This window comes from Doryrhamphus excisus, linkage group LG6 (genome assembly GCF_037039965.1).
Source record: "Doryrhamphus excisus strain RoL-2023G ecotype Guam linkage group LG6, RoL_Dexc_Guam_v1.1, whole genome shotgun sequence".
Classification (NCBI taxonomy): domain Eukaryota; kingdom Metazoa; phylum Chordata; class Actinopteri; order Syngnathiformes; family Syngnathidae; genus Doryrhamphus; species Doryrhamphus excisus.
Genome location: NC_136362.1, coordinates 491,052 through 509,630, shown reverse-complemented (window position 1 = coordinate 509,630; position 18,579 = coordinate 491,052). Strand labels below are relative to the sequence as shown.

The 18,579-nt window shown below is 45.3% G+C and overlaps 12 non-coding genes across 12 annotated transcripts; 5 read left to right on the top strand and 7 right to left on the bottom strand.

Moving 5' to 3' along the window:
* Nucleotides 1-826: 826 nt before the first annotated feature.
* trnan-guu (transfer RNA asparagine (anticodon GUU)) lies at nucleotides 827-900 on the bottom strand. Its single transcript has one exon. It is a non-coding gene; the product is annotated as a tRNA-Asn (tRNA).
* A 495-nt stretch (nucleotides 901-1,395) lies between these two features.
* Nucleotides 1,396-1,468, top strand: trnak-uuu (transfer RNA lysine (anticodon UUU)). Its single transcript has one exon. It is a non-coding gene; the product is annotated as a tRNA-Lys (tRNA).
* A 2,537-nt stretch (nucleotides 1,469-4,005) lies between these two features.
* trnas-gcu (transfer RNA serine (anticodon GCU)) lies at nucleotides 4,006-4,087 on the top strand. The gene has a single exon. It is a non-coding gene; the product is annotated as a tRNA-Ser (tRNA).
* Nucleotides 4,088-5,371: 1,284 nt separating this feature from the next.
* trnak-uuu (transfer RNA lysine (anticodon UUU)) lies at nucleotides 5,372-5,444 on the bottom strand. Its single transcript has one exon. It is a non-coding gene; the product is annotated as a tRNA-Lys (tRNA).
* A 174-nt stretch (nucleotides 5,445-5,618) lies between these two features.
* Nucleotides 5,619-5,690, bottom strand: trnaq-cug (transfer RNA glutamine (anticodon CUG)). The gene has a single exon. It is a non-coding gene; the product is annotated as a tRNA-Gln (tRNA).
* Nucleotides 5,691-6,018: 328 nt separating this feature from the next.
* trnay-gua (transfer RNA tyrosine (anticodon GUA)) lies at nucleotides 6,019-6,105 on the bottom strand. The gene is given in 2 exon segments: nucleotides 6,019-6,054; nucleotides 6,069-6,105. It is a non-coding gene; the product is annotated as a tRNA-Tyr (tRNA).
* A 2,694-nt stretch (nucleotides 6,106-8,799) lies between these two features.
* On the bottom strand, nucleotides 8,800-8,872 carry trnav-uac (transfer RNA valine (anticodon UAC)). Its single transcript has one exon. It is a non-coding gene; the product is annotated as a tRNA-Val (tRNA).
* Nucleotides 8,873-9,498: 626 nt separating this feature from the next.
* trnav-cac (transfer RNA valine (anticodon CAC)) lies at nucleotides 9,499-9,571 on the bottom strand. Its single transcript has one exon. It is a non-coding gene; the product is annotated as a tRNA-Val (tRNA).
* Nucleotides 9,572-12,738: 3,167 nt separating this feature from the next.
* trnay-gua (transfer RNA tyrosine (anticodon GUA)) lies at nucleotides 12,739-12,825 on the top strand. The gene is given in 2 exon segments: nucleotides 12,739-12,775; nucleotides 12,790-12,825. It is a non-coding gene; the product is annotated as a tRNA-Tyr (tRNA).
* Nucleotides 12,826-13,165: 340 nt separating this feature from the next.
* On the top strand, nucleotides 13,166-13,237 carry trnaq-cug (transfer RNA glutamine (anticodon CUG)). Its single transcript has one exon. It is a non-coding gene; the product is annotated as a tRNA-Gln (tRNA).
* Nucleotides 13,238-14,818: 1,581 nt separating this feature from the next.
* trnac-gca (transfer RNA cysteine (anticodon GCA)) lies at nucleotides 14,819-14,890 on the bottom strand. The gene has a single exon. It is a non-coding gene; the product is annotated as a tRNA-Cys (tRNA).
* Nucleotides 14,891-17,617: 2,727 nt separating this feature from the next.
* Nucleotides 17,618-17,690, top strand: trnav-cac (transfer RNA valine (anticodon CAC)). The gene has a single exon. It is a non-coding gene; the product is annotated as a tRNA-Val (tRNA).
* Nucleotides 17,691-18,579: the final 889 nt, after the last annotated feature.

Sequence of the window (18,579 nt, the reverse complement as noted above, 5' to 3'; positions counted from 1 at the left end):
GCACCTCACATCGTTTCCATAAAGTACCAAGAGATTGTCCTGTTGCCCTTGTATTTTGTGGGCAAAAAGGAGGCATTTGCAAGTGGACCTGAGACCCTATCACTGGTCACCTGAACAGGGACTTGAATCCCGGACACTCAGATCAAAAGTCTAATGTTCAGGTGACTGGCTCAAACTTTGTCTTGTCTGACCACTCTTTTGTCCAGAAGATATTTGGCTGATGTGGTTTGTTTTCTTAAACCTGCAAATGTCCAAATACACAAGGGTATTGTTTTTGTAGGGAGCATTGCAGTACATGTGACATGTATACTACATATGACATCAGAAATGATGGGTATTTATTCAACAGAACAAGAACAACATTTCTTTTAAATAACAGCATAGGAGCTGCTGAAACACAGAGAAGGCACTGCTGGGATTTGAACCCAGGATCTCCTGTTTACTAGACATGTCTGTCAAAAAATCACAACAGTGTACAGTGTCTTCTCTTAAGAGCCCGTGCTTACCAGTTGATGGGGTTTGACTTGATTCCTTTTAACATAAAATCATTCCGTCATCTCTTAATCTATAATCCTGGCTGGCGCTTTTGCAAAAGCTAATATTTTCAAGCAGAGCTTCTGTGTTTCACCAGACCTGTGCAGAAACAAACAGAAACAATCTGTGACTTGATCAACCTAACTTCTGATCAAATGTGTTAGACCATGGAAGTTGGAATGTGCTTTTGAAAAGTCATTGACACACAGTTTGCCAATTGGGAACCACACAAGTGCTGTGCAAGAGGGGAGCGCAAACACGAACGAACAGTGACACTGATGCATCCAGAGAACGTCCCTGGGTGGGCTCGAACCACCAGCCTCCCGGTTAACAGCCGAGCACGCTGACCGATTGCACCACAGAGACTCACACCCGCCCAACTTCTGTTCAGTTGAAGCCATACTAATGCATGCTATGCTTCCAGCATGCCCTTTGTTTTGGATGTGACTCGCACCTTCTGGCGTAACAATCGAGGCATTGCAAACCAGGACACCAGCTTTACTCTTTGATGAACGCAAAGTATTTTTGGGTACAATCCAGGGGTCTTGTGCTCTCACGGAAATGGCTCTGTCCTTTTTCAACATGAGTTGAGACGAAATGTATTAAAATGGACAGACTGCATTGGTCACTCAATCAGAATTTCTCAGTTTGCCAATTTCAGACTGCGTGACAAAGAATCAAGTCAAACTCCATCGACAGGATGGACAGGGGACAACAAAGCAGGGAAGATAAGGGATAGGGAGGAGAGGGGAAAGATGCGACCGCCTTTGTTGAGAGCCAGAGAAGAAGCTCTCATCTCTGCAAGGTCAAGTACAGTATGCCAGAAGATTTTACCTTGTGAGTTGTCCTCAGTCAACAAAGGCCTGGATAGCTCAGTTGGTAGAGCATCAGACTTTTAATCTGAGGGTCCAGGGTTCAAGTCCCTGTTCAGGCGGTGAAGGTAGGCCCCTTCCCTGAGATGTTAAACCTACTTCCTTTATCCTCCTTCTGTGGTCAAGTACAGTATGCCAGAAGATTTCTGCTCCTTCATCCTCAACACCGAGAAGTCCAAGGAGATGACCGTGCACACAAGGATTAACTTGTTTAAGTAAACCTTTTCCACCTAGCACCTTTGCGATCTTCCAGGACTGTGGGTAAACACCATTCTCAATAATCGGCTCCTGAATCAACTTTGCTGCCGCCCTCAGTAACCTCCCAACCAAATTATAAATCCCACATGGCTCATCGCTTTTAATGGAATGCAACAGTTTTACTACCTCATCTACACTTACCCTCTTAAATTGAAAACTAGGCAGTTTATCCTACATGGTCTTGTTCTTTATAATAGAATCTGACAGTCTACCATCAACATCTATCATCTGATCTCTAATCAAATTTACTTTATTGATAAGAAATTGAGAAATTTGCACAATTGTCAATCTGCCCCCACTTTGGACACATCGTCGTGATTCATTGTTTGGCAACTGCTTTGTGACTTCGCCTGTCCCTTTAAAAGCACCTTCCTTCAGGTTCCCATAGTGTCGTGGTTGTCACGTTTGCCGAACACGCAAAAGGTCCCTAGTTAATTTCACAGCCGACCAAGTTAGGAATTGTGGTCATACAAGAAGGGGGTTGTTTTTTGTATTTGGAATACAATGTTTTCTGCATTTTGAACAATTTTCCACAGGAAAGACATATTTCAGATGTATCAACAAAAGAGTTGAACCGCCCAATGTGGGGCTCGAACCCAGGACCCTCAGAGTAAGAGTCTCATGCGCTACCGACTGAGCAAAACGGGCCTTTTTCTGCTGTAGATATAATTTTTTGTTTTTCTTTTTTATCGATGTGGCCACCTTGATGTTTGATCAATTCCACAGACAACCTTGTTTCTCAGGGAACAGAAGGAACGAGACTTTCAGTCATCAGTAGTTCTACAAACTCCGACTCAGGCCACACCTTTGTACCCGACATTTCCAATTTATGATCACTCTGCAACTGCCTCTGAACAGACACCCATGTCCACCCTCTCTTGGGGAACATTTGATTCGACTCAATTAAATGACACACTCAAACCAAAAGACCATAGTTGGAATCCTCCCAACCCTGTTGGCACATCATGTCCCCACCCCGAGGTTATCAAACTCGCTCCCAAGGAAATGTTGGAACTTGGGAAAGCATGAAGAATGGCAAGAAGTAGGATTAAGAATCCGGCTTCTTGCCAAAAGCCTACCCTATGGTAGAAGATAAGATATGCCTTTATTCGTCCCTCAGTGGGGAAATTTGCAAGGTCCCGCAAGTTCCGCAACAGCAGGGGGAGTACCTCAGTATGTTTACAGACCATGGACTCCTCCTAAATTTAGATACATAGCCTTATCCATGTCAAAACCACACAACAACCTTGACCAAATCCTGACTGACATAACTGACTTGGTACATAATCACCGTCTCAACGGAACTGAATTAGCCCAACTGTTGACATTGACCACAGGCTCCAAGTATGGTGCTTTTTGTACGGCCATTTAGCCAATTTGGCCAAAGGGGAATTCAGAACACCCTCGTGGCCCATTACCATTTTTATGGTACCTGGCGACTTCAACCCGTGAACTCCACTGTACCGCTTATCCTCTACAACGGACTGTATTCCCCACCCTTTACCAGCATGGGGACATTCCAACCCAAGATGAGAACACACTGGACCAGGTACACAGCAACATAGTACGTGGCACAGACACAGCTTCACCCTACCCCCACTTTTAGCCCAGACTGAAAAAGCAGAAAAACCCTTTTGCAGCTGAAATTGCTCAGTTGGGAGCGCGTTGGATTGAATCTCTAAAGGTCTCTGGTTCAATCCCAGTTTTCAGCACAATTGCTGTTTAAATCGTGAGTTGGCAAATAGTTTGTAAAGGGGTGACTTTGTTCTCTTGATTTCATCAACGTCGATCATGACAACACAGCCAATTACATTTTAAGACCAGACAAGTGCAGTTGGGAGGTGACATACAGAATCCTGATGCATATCATGTTACAATCAGACACAAACAGGATGTAGGACCCGACCTTGAGTTCGCGCAAATGTTCACAGCATTAGGTCTGCAAAGTGTTCAGCTGATGCACATTTACTGGAGAGGAAAATGGGCTTTTGTCACGGTAGCCATGCTACCAAGATTGTCTGTCCACTTGAAGTGTGGTGATGTAAAAATACACTAGTTTTGACCACACCTGTATTTTTAGTAAACATTATTAGCATGCAATGAATCAAAGTATAAGCTACGATGTCGGAGATCAAGAACGCTTTTGTTGGGGAAAAAGAGCCAGAACATATAATTTCGACAATACAGGTATCAAACCCGCTATTTCTTGCATGTAGAGCAAGAACTCTAGCCTTTGAGTTAAATCCCCCCGCTGCACAAGAAGGCTGCCACAATTTCTGCAACACCAAAACACTAATTAAGATGTGTCATTTTAAGTCCACAAGACCATCCCCACGAAGGAGATGAGGTGACCGAGAGGTTAAGGTGATGGACTGCTAATCCATTGTGTTCTGCACGCATGGGTTCGAATCCCATCCTCATCGGACTATACTAATGCACCAGTTTTCACACCACCTGTGTTTTTAGGAAACATCATTAGAATGCAATTAATCCAAGTATCCGGTACGATGTGGGAGATTGAGAATGCTTTTTTGGCAAAAAAAAAGGCATAATATACCATTTGGAGAATGCAGGCATCGATTCCACTTCATCTCACATGCGAAGTGAGCGCTCTAGCATTTGTGGTCAGACAAGAATGGGATTTGTTTTTGTGTACTTCGAATGAAATGTTTTCCGCATGTTGCAGAATTTTCCACAGGAAAGAAATTTTCAAGATGTATCACCAAAAGAGCTGAACCGCCCAATGTGGGGCTCGTACTACGACCCTGAGATTAAGAGTCTCATGCTCTCCCGACTGAGCTAACCGGGCCTTTTTCGGCCAAGATATCACTTTTTATTTTTTTTTTTTAATTGAAGTGGACTTCTTGATGTTTGATCAATTCCACAGCCAACCGAGTTTCTCAGGGAACAAAGAAGCGAGAGGTTCAGTCATAGCTGAGAATTTTGGAAGTGTAGTCATCTTAACCCTCCCGTTATGTTCATTTGTCATTTCTCATTTGTCATTTGTCATTCGATCAATGCCCGCATTCTCCATAAACTCCTTTGTTTTTTTGATGAAATGTTCCTAAGTAGCGAATACTAATCCGGGCCCCAATCCCGATATCTAGGCCAAATACAGCCATAGGTATCACCCTAAACCCAGTCCTAACCTAAACCCAGTCCTAACTGCATTCTGCCCTCTAGCACCTAGCGTCTTGTCTTGTTGTGGGATCAATGCCCGCAATCTTCAAGGAGTTCTTTGCCTTTTGTAAAAGAGATGTTGGGATCGGAAATGAGTCCAGGATCTATCCCTCAGCGTGAGACAAATACCCCAAACCTAATCCTGGCCGCGTTCTCTAGATTAGTCTCTTATCATGGAATAGTGAAGAAACCCAGTACGTGATTTATTGTTCTCAAGTAGCGCATCAAGGTGACCCCAACCATTCCACCGAGGCCAAAGACAAATCTTATCTCCAGTCAAAACCTATCCAAATGTCAATTCCCTGAACGGAAATCGAACCCGGACCACAGCGGTGAGAGCAGCAAATCCTAGCCACTCGACCACCAGGGACTGCTTTTGGTCTGCACTCAGAAAGGCAGAGAGTGTGTCGCTTCTCTTTGGCCTTCTCGGTGTTGAGGATGAGGAAGCAGAAGTCTTCCGGCATTTTGGACTTGACCACAGGAGGAGGATAAAAGAGATTGGTTTCACATTTAATACTACTCCTCACCGCCTGAACAGGGACTTGAACCCTGGACCCTCAGATTAAAAGTCTGATGCTCTACCAACTTAGCTATCCAGGCCCTTGATAAATAAGGACAACTCAATGAAGACAAAATCTTCTGGCATACTGTACTTGTCCTTGCAGAGATGAAGAGGCCCCGGTCCTGATCCACGGTCACCACTGATTTGTAGAGTAAGTCAATATACTCTTAAAGGAAGAAACAGTCCAAACACTAAATTGCTGCAGGGCAAGTAGGTTCCACCAAGACTTGAACTTGGACCACTGGATTCAGAGTCCAGAGTGCTAACCATTACACCATGGAACCCTTTGTTTTGGATGTGACTGGCACCTTCTGGCGTAACAATGGAGGCTTTGCAAACCAGGACAACAACTTTACTCTTTGATGAGCGCTAAGTATTTTCGGGTACAATCCAGGGGTCTTGAGCTCTCACGGAAATGGCTGTCCTTTTCCAACAGGAGTTGAGATGAAACGTATTCAAATAGACACTCAAATGATCACTCAATCAGAATTACTCCGTTTGCCAATTTCAGACTGCGTGACAAAGACTCAAGTCCAACTCCATTGACAGGGAAGCGGAAATCCTTCAGACAAGACGGTATTGCCATTCTTTCCTAACATAAGAAACAGCTTGTCCTTCGAGCCGGACTTGAACCAGCGACCTAAGGATGCCAGCTTGAACCACTACAGTCCTCCGCTCTTCCAACTGAGCTATCGAAGGTCTTGTTGTTTTGGGGCAAATGAGTACAGCCAAGCGCTTGACAGCGTCTTCACTGTGTACTGCTTCCCTTTCCTGAGACGCCGGATGGTGGTCCAGAATCTCTTCGAAGCCGTCCGGAAGTCCTTCTCCATGGCTTCTGCAAACTCCTCCCATGTCAGAGTTTTTGGCTCAGCGAATGCCAAAGCCGCGGACCACTTGGCCTGTCGGTTCCTGTCAGCTGAAGTCCCATGAGCCAAAAAGGCCCAATAGAACTCCTTCAGCTTGACGGCATCCCTCACCAACGGGTTCTAGGAGTACCGCCACGATAGGCCCTGACCACCTTAGGGCCACAGCCGCCTCGACAGTGGAGGCACAGAACATCCCTTCCTGCCTCTGGATCTTGCAGGTCACTGGGAAGATATTCGGCTCGAAGGACCATTTGGTCCCGAACATGAAACTTTTGATCTGAGTGTCCCGGATTCAAGTCCCTGTTCAGGTGACCAGGTCTGAGGTCCTCTTGCAAATGCCTCCTTTTGCCCTCGAAATACAAGGACAACAGGACAATACCTTGGTACTTTATAGAAACTACATGAGGAGCCGGGCTTTTAACTGGAACTGGAAAGACTTGCGGCCCCGCACTGTCAGAAGTGGGATTTTAACCCACGCCTCATTAGAGACTGCAACCTGAATGCAGCGCCTTCAGCATCCTTACCCCCCAGGTTTACACATATCCTTGTTCCCATTTATCACCTTGATTTTTTTTGTAAAAAAAGGACTTGAAAGGCCATGTTTCCACCCAGTTTCGAACTGGGCACTACACTATGGAAACCCGAAGAAAAGGGCTCTTAAGGGGACTGGCGAAGTCACAAAGCAGTTGCCAAACAATGAAACATGACCATGTGGGGGCAGATTGACAATTGTCCAAATTGACAAAGATTTCTCCTTTGTACGGAAAAATGTTCCCGAAATAATGGGCTTTTCTTCAACAAAACAAGACAATCGCGGCTTGAAAGGTTTAAAAACGAGCTGTGAAAGAAACACCTTAGCCACCCTCGGGCTCACCTTGATGACTCAGTGGACTCAACTTGTGCCCTTGCAGTCAATGGTTTGGCTTGTAACCTCCTCTAACCTTGTCTGGGTGCATATATGTAAGTACTAGCATAGAAGTGTTTCAAATGTACTTCTTCCCTGAGATAATATTTCTCCTCTCTTGTAGAGAAGTATTGGATGACAATTTTAGATAATTGCTTATTTTTAGCCTTATGCATTATTTTAGCTGTTTGAAGATGAACTATATCAGCAAGTTGAAGTATTTGTGATTTTACAAATAGGATTTGTCTTGGTCCTCGGTCGAACGGTTAGGGTCCTCTTTAAGCGCTATCTGCGAACTGCTGTCATCCTGAAACGACTGACGACAGAAAAACGAATAAAACACGTCCATAAATGATAGACTTGAGTTTCTGGTAAGTACTACACAACAAGATAAGGTGCTCAACTGGAGAAGGCAATTAGGACTGGGTTTAGGGTTAGACCTAAGGCTTTTTTTTTGGCATAGAAATCGGGACTTGGGATCAGATTAGTGTTTGGTACTTGGGAACAATAAATCACGGACTGGGTTACTTCACTATTACATTACAAGAGACTCGTCTAGAGAACATGGCCAGGTGGACTCAACGTGTGCCCTTGAGGTCACTGGTTTGTCTTGTAACCTCATCTCCGGCCTTTTGAAGAATGAAGCCAGCCAACAAACCTTTTCAAACTGTTTGCCAAGTCGCAACATAAACAGGGATTGTGCTGAAACCCAGGCTTGAATCAGGGACCTTCAGAACGTCAGTCTAACACTCTCCCAAGTGAGTGTTTCAGCTTCTAAGGTGGGGTTCTGCTTTTTCAGTCGTGGCTAAAAGTGGGGGCAGTGTGAAGCTGTGTCTGTGCCATGTATGTTGCTGTGTACCTGGTCCAGTGTGTTCTCATCTTGGGTTGGAATGTCCCCATGCTGGTAACGGGTGGGGAATACAGTCCGTTAATGAGGATACAGAAAAGGTACAGAAAATGGATGGATTTCATTGGTCGACGTCCCCAGATATATTGTATAGTGGACAGTATCACCCCCTGGGGTACAATTCCCAGACAGGGAGTTTTTGTTTTGTATGTCACAGTGAACCTTGAGTTGAACCTTGAGTAGGGTTAAGATTCGGGTAGAGCAAACCCTTCTCACGAGAATAAGACCTCTCTCAATTTTCGTTTCCAAGTGCTCAGCTGTGTTGTACAATCTGACAGTCCTTTGCTGCCAAATCATTCCAGTCGTGGATAATGGACCTGACCAGGAAAATGCCAGCTGTGGCATTTCAACCAGTGATACAACTAATTTAACTAATTTAAATTCAGCACACAGCATAGGAGGGTAAAAGATAGCCTAGCAAAGAGGGGCACGTTTGTTCAATTCCAGCAGTCCTCTTCTGGTGTTGGTGATTCATCGCTTTTATTGATACATCTGGAAGATATCTTTCCTGTTGAAAATTGCTCAACATGCAGAAAACATTGCATTACAAATACACAAAAACAAGTCATCTGACCAAAGGCCTGGAGGCTCAGTTTGTAGGGCATCAGACTTTTAATCTGAGGGTCAAGAGTTCAAGTCCCTTCAAAGATCAAGTACATGTCCTTGTTCCTATTTGTCACCTTGATTTTTTTGTAAAAGGAGGACTTGAAAGGCCATGTTTCCACCCAGTTTCGAACTGGGGACCTTTTGCATGTAAGGCAAACGTGATAACCACTACACTATGGAAACCTGAAGGATGGGGCTTTTAAGGGGACTGAGCTCAATTTTATTTCACATATTAAAAATGTTACAAAAACAGGATTTTGTTTTTCATTTAAAGAATATAGCCAGAGTCCGCCCGTTCCTCTCTCGGGCAAATAGAGAGATGCTGATGCATGCTTTTATTTCCAGTCGTATTAACTATTGCAATGCCCTGCTTTCTGGTCTTCCTAAAAGAAACATCACAAGTCTGCAACTTTTACAGAACAACTTTTGCTGCACGTGTGCTGACGAGGAACAGAAGGCAGGCGCATATTACACCGCTTAATGGTTTTTAAATGTCTTAGGGGTTGTGGGCCTTCTTATTTTTACTAATGGTATATATCTCTCTTTCTTATCTCTCCAAGGTTTTTAAATTCTTAGGGCTTGTGGGCCTTATCTTTCTGAATTTCTTTTACGTTATGAACCATCACGGTTCCTCAGGTCCTCCAACACCGGCCTGTTATGTATTCCCAGCCCATCAGTCATCCGGGAAATATGGATTGTGTGTCCAAATTGGGGATGGATGCTTGTGTACACACCTTCAGACATCAAACACATATCCTTGTTCCTGTTTGTCACCTTGATTTTTTGTAAAAGCAGGACTTGAAAGGCCATGTTTCCACCCAGTTTTGAACTGGGGACCTTTTGCGTGTGAGGCAAACGTGATAACCACTACACTATGGAAACCAGAGGGAAGGGTCTTTTAAGGGGACTGGCAAAGTCACAAAGCAGTTGCCAAACAATGAAACACGACGATGTGTCCAAAGTGGGGCCAGATTGACAATTGTCCAAATTGACAAAGATTTCTCCTTTGTAGGGAAAATTGTTCCCGAGATAATGGGCTTTTCTTCAACAAAACAAGACAATTGCGGCTTGAAATGTGTTTGATCAATTCCACAGCTGACCTAGTTTCTCATGGAACAGAAGGAGTGAGACCTGGAGGGTTGCAGTCTCTAATGAGGCGTGGGTTCAAATCCCACTTCTGACAGTGCGGGGCCACAAGTCTTTCTAGTTCCAGGTAAAAGCCCGGCTCCTCATGTATTTTCCATAAAGTACCAAGGTGTTGTCCTGTTGCCCTCGTATTTTGAGGGCAAAAAGGAGGCGTTTGCAAGTGGACCTCAGACCTGGTCACCTGAACAGGGACTTGAATCCCGGACACTCAGATCAAACGTTTCATGTTCAGGTGACCGGCTCAACCTTTGTCTTGTCTGACCACGAACTCTTTTTGTCCAGAAGATATTTGGATTGTCCATGTGGGTAGTTTAAGACCTCAGTCCATCTTGGGGGTGGACATTTCGGGGCCTCTTCATCTCTGCAAGGCCTCGGTGGAATGGTTGGGGTCACCTTGATGCGCTACTTGGGAGCAATAAATCACGTACTGGGCTTCTTCACTATTCCATGATAAGAGACTAATCTAGAGAATGCGGCCAGGATTAGGTTTGGGGTATTTGTCTGACGCTGAGGGATAGATCCTGGACTCATTTCCGATCCCACAACTCTTTTACAAAATACAAAGGATTCCTTGGAGAATGTGGGTATCGACTCTGTTACTTCTCGCATGCTAAGCAAGCACTTTACCATTTGAGGTAATTCCCCTGGTTTGGGGTATTTGTCGGATGTTAAGGGGTAGATCCAATCCCAACATCTCTTCACCAAAAGGCAAAGAACTCCTTGGAGACTGTGGGCATTGATCCCACAACAAGACAAGACAAGGTGCTAGAGGGGAGAATGCAGTTAGGACTGGGTTTAGGGTGATACCTATGGCTGTATTTGGCCTAGATATCGGAATTGGGGCCCGGATTAGTATTCGCTACTTGGGAATATTTCATCAAAAAATCAAAGGAGTTTATGGAGAATGCAGGCATTGATCCCGCTACCTCTCACATGCTAAGCGAGCACTCTACCATTTGAGCTAATTCCCCTGCTGATGCAGCGTTGGCAGAGAAGGTCCAATCTCATAACTATTTTGGTTCCTTTGCTGGAGTATGTCAAAGCGACACAGTCTCTGCCTTTCAGAGTGCATCCATGATGCAGTCCCTGGTTGTCTCGTGACTGGGACTTGGCGCTCTCACCACTGCGGCCGTTGTTCGACTCCCGGTCAGGGAAGTGACATTCGGTTAGGTTTTGACTGGAGATAGGATTTGTCTTGGTCGAATGGTTAGGGTCATCTTTCAGATTGTGCAGATGAGTATAATAAACAAACAATATAATGAATAATCACGTTCAAGATGTATCAATAAAAGGGCTGAATCGCCCAATGTGGGGCTCAAACAAACGACCCTGAGATTAAAAGTCTCATTCGCTACCGGCTGAGCTAATCGGGCCTTTTTCTGCTCTAGATATCATTTTTTGTTTTGCTTTTTATTGATGTTGCCTTCCTGATGTTTGATCAATTTTACAGCTGACCGAGTTTCTCAGGGAACAGAAGGAGCAAGACGTTCAGTCATCGCTGAGAACTTTGGAAGTGGAGTCACCTTAAGTCCGGTCTGCTTTGGTGAACTTCAGAGGCATCATGACCAGTCTGCATCAAAGCATTGTCTGACATCCTAGGTTGGTTTCTGGCATTAAGATTAAGATTAAGATATGCCTTTATTCGTCCCTCAGTGGGGAAATTTGTATTCTTCATTCTTCATTCATTGTATTGATTCTTCATTCAGTTGCCATCCCTGATAGATGGTTAAGAATTTCTACAGACGACCTCATTTGTGAGGGAACTGTTCACAACTTGATTGCTGCAGGGCAAGTCGGTTCCGTTAGAATTTGGATTTTCAAAAGGAACAAAGACAATAAATCTACAACCTCGTCAAAGGACATGTAAACAGTGCAGCCATAGCAGACGATGCTTTCTATCATTTATTGATGTTTTATTTGGATTTCTGTCGTCAGTCGCTTCAGGATGACAGCAGTTCACAGATAGCGACCCCAACCATTCCACCGAGATAAAAAAAATCCTATCTCCAGTCAAAACCTGACATTTTAATGTCAATTCCGTGACTGGGAATCGTATCCGGTCCTCGGCGATGAGAGCACCAAGTCCCAGCCACTAGACCTCCAGAGACTGCATCATTGTTGCACTCAAAAAGGCAGAGACTGTGTCGTTTTGACGTACTCCAGCAAAGGAACCAAAATAGTTGTGAGACTGGACCTTCTCTGCCAACGCTGCATCAGCAGGGGAATTAGCTCAAATGGTAGAGCGCTCGCTTAGCATGTGAGAGGTAGCGGGATCAACGCCCGCATTCTCCAAAAACTCTTTTGTTTTTGTGTCATTAAATGTTCCCAAGTAGCAAACACTCATCCAGGCCCCAATCCCGATACCTACGACAAATACAGCCATAGGTATCACCCTAAACTCAGTCCTAACCTAAACCCAGTCTTAACTGCATTCTGCCCTCTAGCACCTAGCGTCTTGTCTTGTTGTGGGATCAATGCCCGCAATCTTCAAGGAGTTCTTTGCCTTTTGTAGAAGAGATGTTGGGATTGGATCTATCCCTTAACATCCGACTAATTACCCCAAACTAGGGGAATTACCTCAAATGGTAAAGTGCTTGCTTAGCATGCGAGAAGTGGCAGAATCGATACTCACATTCTCCAAGGAATCCTTTGTATTTTGTAAAAGAGATGTGGGATTGGAAATCGTGAAAAGAAGTGCCAAGACCGTTTTCAGGACCAACTGATGACCTCTGAATTCAATCAGAAACGTCACACCTCTCCACCTGAGACTCTCCACCTGAGACTCTCCACCACAAGACTTGATTATCTAATCCAAATTCTGTCAATAGTGGTATTCTCAGCCACAACCGCAATGAGACGCCGTTGAACTCTCGGCCGTACTCACTAGCCTCAAAGCGACAAGACCTTCGATAGCTCAGTTGGAAGAGCGGAGGACTGTAGTGGTTCAAGCTGGCATCCTTAGGTTGCAGGATCAAGTCCGGCTCGAAGGAAATGCCCTTTGCTTATGTTATGTCTGCCAGGAAAGAATGGCAATGCCGTCTTGTCTGAAGGACTTCCGCTTCCCTGTCGATGGAGTTGGACTTGAGTCTTTTTGACGCAGTCTGAAATTGGCAAACGGAGAAATTCTGATTGAGTGATCAATGCAGTTTGTCTATTTGAATACATTTCATCTCAACTACTTTTGGAAAAGGACAGCCATTTCCGTGAGAGCACAAGACCCCTGGATTGTACCCCAAAATACTTTGCGCTTATCAAAGAGTAAAGTTGGTGTCCTGGTTTGCAAAGCCTCCATTGTTATGCCAAAAGGTCCCAGTCACATCCAAAGCAATGGGTTCCATGGTGTAATGGTTAGCACTCTGGACTCTGAATCCAGTGATCCAAGTTCAAGTCTTGGTGGAACCTACTTGCCCTGCAGCAATGGAGTGTTTGGACAGTGTCTTCCTTTAACAGTAAGCGTATGATGACTTATTCACTTATTCTACAAATCAGTGGTAACCGTGGATCAGGATGAGGTCCCTAAACTACACCAATGTCTGTGACAGCTGATGTCAAGGATCAGCTGATCAGAAGATACTTGGTTTGTGTGCGGGGCCACAAGTCTTTCCAGTTCCAGTTAAAAGCCAGGCTCCTCATGTAGTTTCCATAGAGTACCAAGGGATTGTCCTGTTGCCCTCGTATATTGAGGGCAAAAAGGAGGCGTTTGCAAGTGGACCTCAGACCTGGTCACCTGAACAGGGACTTGAATCCCGGACACTCACATCAAAAGTTTCATGTTCGGGTGACCGGCTCAACCTTTGTCGTGTCTGACCATGAACTCTTTTTGTCCAGAAGATATTTGGCTTGTCCATGTGGGTAGTTTAAGACCTCAGTCCATCTTGGAGGTGGACATTTCGGGACCAGGGCCTCTTCATCTGCAAAGACAAGTAGAGTATGCCAGAAGATTTCTCTGCCAATGCTGCAGTAGCAGGGGAATTAGCTCAAATGGTAGAGTGCTCGCTTTGCATGTGAGAGGTAGTGGGATCAATGCTTGCTTTCTCCAAAACCTCTTTTGTTTTTTGTGATTAAATGTTCCCAAGTACCAAACACTAATCCGGGCTCCAATCCCAATATCTAGGCCAAATACAGCCATAGGTATCACCCTAAACCCAGTCCTCACTGCATTCTCCTGTCTAGCACCTTGTATTGTCTTGTTTGGGATCAATGCCCACAGTCTCCAAGGAGTTATTCACCTTTTGTAGAAGAGATGTTGGGATTGGATCTACCCCTTAGCATCCGACAAATACCCCAAACCAGGGGAATTAGTGCTTGCTTACCATGCGAGATGCAGCAGAATCAATACCAGCATTCCCAAAGGAATCCTTTGTATTTTGTCAAAGAAATGTGGGATCGGAAATGAGTCCAGGATCTATCCATCAGCGTCAGACAAATACCCCAAACCTAATCCTGGCCGCGTTCTCTAGACCAGTCTCTTGTCATGTAATAGTGAAGAAACCGAGTCCGTGAGTTATTGTTCCCAAACAGCGCTTCAAGATGACCCCAACCATTCCAACGAGGCCAAAGACAAATCCTCTCTCCAGTAAAAACCTATCCAAATGTCAACTCCCTGACCGGGAATCGAAATGGGGCCGCAGCAGTGAGAGCACCGAATTCTAGCCACTAGACCACCAGTTATTTTGTAAAAGAGGGAATAGAAAGCCCATGTTTCCACGCAGTTTTAAACAGTGGGCCTTATGCGTGTGAGGCAAACAGGATAACCACTAATCTATGGAAACCCGGAGTGGAGGAGGGGGGGTTATAAGAGTACTGGCAAAACTCAGAAAGCAGTGGCCAAACAATGAAACATGATGATGTGTCCAAAGTGGGGGCAGATTGACAATTGTCCAAACGGACCAAGATCTCTCCTATGTAGGGAGAATTGTAGTTCACATAAGATGTTCCAGAAATAAAAAACATTCATGTACTCTTAAAACAAAGGAGTGCATCAGGGGGCATCCGGATTTGAACCGGAGACCTCTTGATCTGCAGTCAAATGCTCTACCACTGAGCTATACCCCCTCAAACACACCAAACATAGTTACATGACAGTTCTGCATATGCACTAAACCAGCACACATCCTCATGGTGAATGGGAGAATTGAACCAACAAAGGTTGACTTCTTGATGGGTCATCGAGGTCCAAAAGGTGTACTTAAACAAGTTATTCCTTGTGCGCTAGTTTCAGCCCCACATTGGGCGGTTCAGCACTTTTGGTGCCACACAAAGCAGGGTACCTGCACTGTTTACGTGTCCGTTGACCAGGTTGCAGATGGATTGTCTTTGTCCTTTTGAAAATCTACATTTTAACGCCCCATTATTGAAAGACGTAACGACCATCAGGAGGAGTGAGGTTTTTTGTGAAGACCTTTAGAACTTCAGTCCAATGCTCTCCCAAGTGGCCTATTTTAGCTGCGATGGTGGGTTCTGCTTTTTCAGTCGGGGCCTAAAGTGGGGGAAGGGTGAAGCTGTATCTGTGCCATGTACTGCCGTCTTCACCGACATGGCCTCGGTACTGTGGACGACGAGTTCGCCTACAGGTGGGAGGTTGACCATCTGGCGATGGAGGTCGACCACCGACCTCCAGCCAAATGTCAATTTCCTGACCGGGAATCGAACCCAGCGGTGAAAGCGCCGAATCTTATCCACTAGACCACCAGGGACTGCTTTAGGTCTGCACTCAGAAAGGCAGAGACTGTGTCGCTTTGACGTAGTCCAGCAAAGGAACCAAAATAGTCATAAGACTGGACCTTCTCTGCCAACGCTGCAACAGCAGGGGAATTAGCTCAAACGGTAGAGCGCTCGCTTCGCATGTGAGAGGAAGCGGGATCAATGCCCGCGTTCTCCAAAATCTCTTTTGTTTTTTGTGATTAAATGTTCCCAAGTACCAAACACTAACCCGGGCCCCAATCCCGATATCTAGGCCAAATACAGCCATAGGTATCACCTTGTCTTGTCTTGTTGTGGGATCAATGCCCGTAGTCTTCTAGGAGTTCTTTGCCTTTTGTAAAAGAGATGTTAGGATCGGAAATGAGTCCAGGATCGATCCACGTGGTAGACCCGGGTCCGATTCCCGGCCAATGCAACAGAGCTGTTTTCATACCTTTCATCGTGAAAAGAAGTGCCAAGACCGTTTTCAGGACCAACTGATGACCTATGAATTTGATCAGAAACGTCACACCTCTCCACCTGAGACTCTACACCTGAGACTCTCCACCACAAGACTTGATTATCTAATCCAAATTCAGTCAATAGTGGCATTCTCAGCCACAACCGCAATGAGACGCCGTAAAGAGTAAAGTTGTTGTCCTGGTTTGCAAAGCCTCCATTGTTACCCCAGAAGGTGCCAGTCACATCCAAAACAAAGGGTTCCATGGTGTAATGGTTAGCACTCTGGACTCTGAATCCAGTTTAGGGTGATACCTATGGCTGTATTTGGCCTAGATATCGGGATTGGGCCCCGGATTAGTATTCGCTACTTGGGAACATTTAATGTCAAAAAAACAAAAGAGCTTTTGGAAAACACAGGCATTGATCCCGCTGCTTCTCACATGCTAAGCAAGTATTCTACCATTTGAGCTAATTCTGCTGCTGATGCAGTGTTGGCAGAGAGGGTCCAGTCTCAGAACTATTTTCCTTTGCTGTAGTACGTCAAAGTGACACAGTCTCTGCCTTTCAGAGTGCAGCCATGATGCAGTCCCTGGTTGTCTCGTGGCTGGGACTTGGTGCTTTCACCACCGCGGCTGTTGTTCGATTCCCGGTCAGGGAACTGACATTTGGTTAGGTTTTGACTGGAGATAGGATTTGTCTTGGTCCTCGGTCGAACGGTTCGGGTCATCTTTAAGCGCTGTCTGTGAACTGCTGTCACTGCACATAAAAACAATTCCAAGTCCGCCAATTGAATCCCGGTCTACCTGGTCAACCGCGTAATCTTCCATGTGACAGCCGGAGATACTGGCCACTATACTAACAAGGACTGCTACTGAGTCGATGTAGTATCGATTGGCCAAAGCGGAATTCAGAACAGGCTTGTGGCCCATGACCGTTTTTATGGTAGCTGGAGACTTCAATCAGTGAAATCCTTCCCATTTTCTGTAGCTCGTATCCTCATCAACGGACTGTATTCCCCACCCGTTACCGGCACGGGGACATTCCAACCCAAGATGAGAACACACTGGACCAGCTACACAGCAACATACGTGGCACAGACACAGCTTCACCCTGCCCCCACTTTTACCCACGACTGAAAAAGCTGAACACCACCTTAGAAGCTGAAATACTCACTTAGGAGAACGTTAGACGGAAGTTCTAAAGGTCCCTGGTTCAAGCCCGGTTTTCAGAACAATCCCTGTTTATGTTGTGACTTGGCAAATAGTTTGAAAAGGCTTATTGGCTGGGTGAAAGGACCTTAACTTCATTCTTCAAAAGGCCATCCAGCCATCCAGACAAGATTAGTGGAGGTTACAAGCCTATTTACAAACCATTGACTCCAAGGGCACAAGTTGAGTCCACCGAGATATCAAAGTGACCCAGAGGGTGGCTAAGGTGTTTCATTCAAGCCGCAATTATGATGTCTTGTTTTGTTGAAGAAAAGCCCATTATTTCTGGAACAATTTTCCCTACAAAGGAGAAATCTTTGTCCATTTGGACAATTGTCAATCTGCCCCCACTTTGGACACATTGTCGTGTTTCATTGTTTGGCAACTGCTTTGTGACTTCACCAGTCCCCTTAAAAGGCCCTTCCTTCAGGTTTCCATAGTGTAGTGGTTATCACGTTTGCCTCACACGCAAAAGGTCCCCAGTTCGAAACTGGGTGGAAACATGGCCTTTCAAGACATCCTTTTACAAAATGGATGATTTTTGATGTCTGAAGGTGTGTACACGAGCATCCATCCCCAGTTTGGACACACAATTTATATTTCCCGGATGACTGATGGGCTGGGAACACATAACAGGTCGGAGTTGGAGGACCTGATGGACCGCGAGGGTTCATAACATAAAAGAAATTCAGAAAAATAAGAAGGCCCACAACCCCTAAGACATTTAAAAACCATTAAGAGAACCTTCAAATGGATCCTGAAACATACAGGGAGCCAATGCAGTGATTTTAAAGTTGTAAAAGTTGTAGACTTCTTTTAGGAAGACCAGAAAGCAGGGCATTGCAATAGTCAATACGACTGGATACAACACGCAAAAGGTCCCCAGTTCGAAACTGGGTGGAAACAAGGCCTTTGAAGTCCTTCATTCATTCATTCATTTTCTACCGCTTTTCCTCACGAGGGTCGCGGGGGTGCTGGAGCCTATCCCAGCAGTCTTCGGGCAAGAGGCGGGGTACTGCCCTGGACTGGTCGCCAGGCAATCACAGGGCACATATAGACAAACAACCATTCACACTCACATTCATACCTATGGACAATTTGGAGTCACCTAGCATGTTTTTGGAATGTGGGAGGAAACCGGAGTACCCGGAGAAAACCCACACATGCACGGGGAGAACATGCAAACTCCACACAGAGATGGCCGAGGGTGGGAATTGAACTCTGGTCTCCTAGCTGTGAGGTCTGCGCGCTAACCATTAGACCTCCGTGCCGCCCCTTTGAAGTCCTTCTTTTACAAAAAAAATCAAGGTGACAAATAGGAACAAGGACATGTGCTTGATCTCTGAAGGGACTTGAACACGAAGTGAGCCCCCAGGCCTTTGGTCAAAAGAC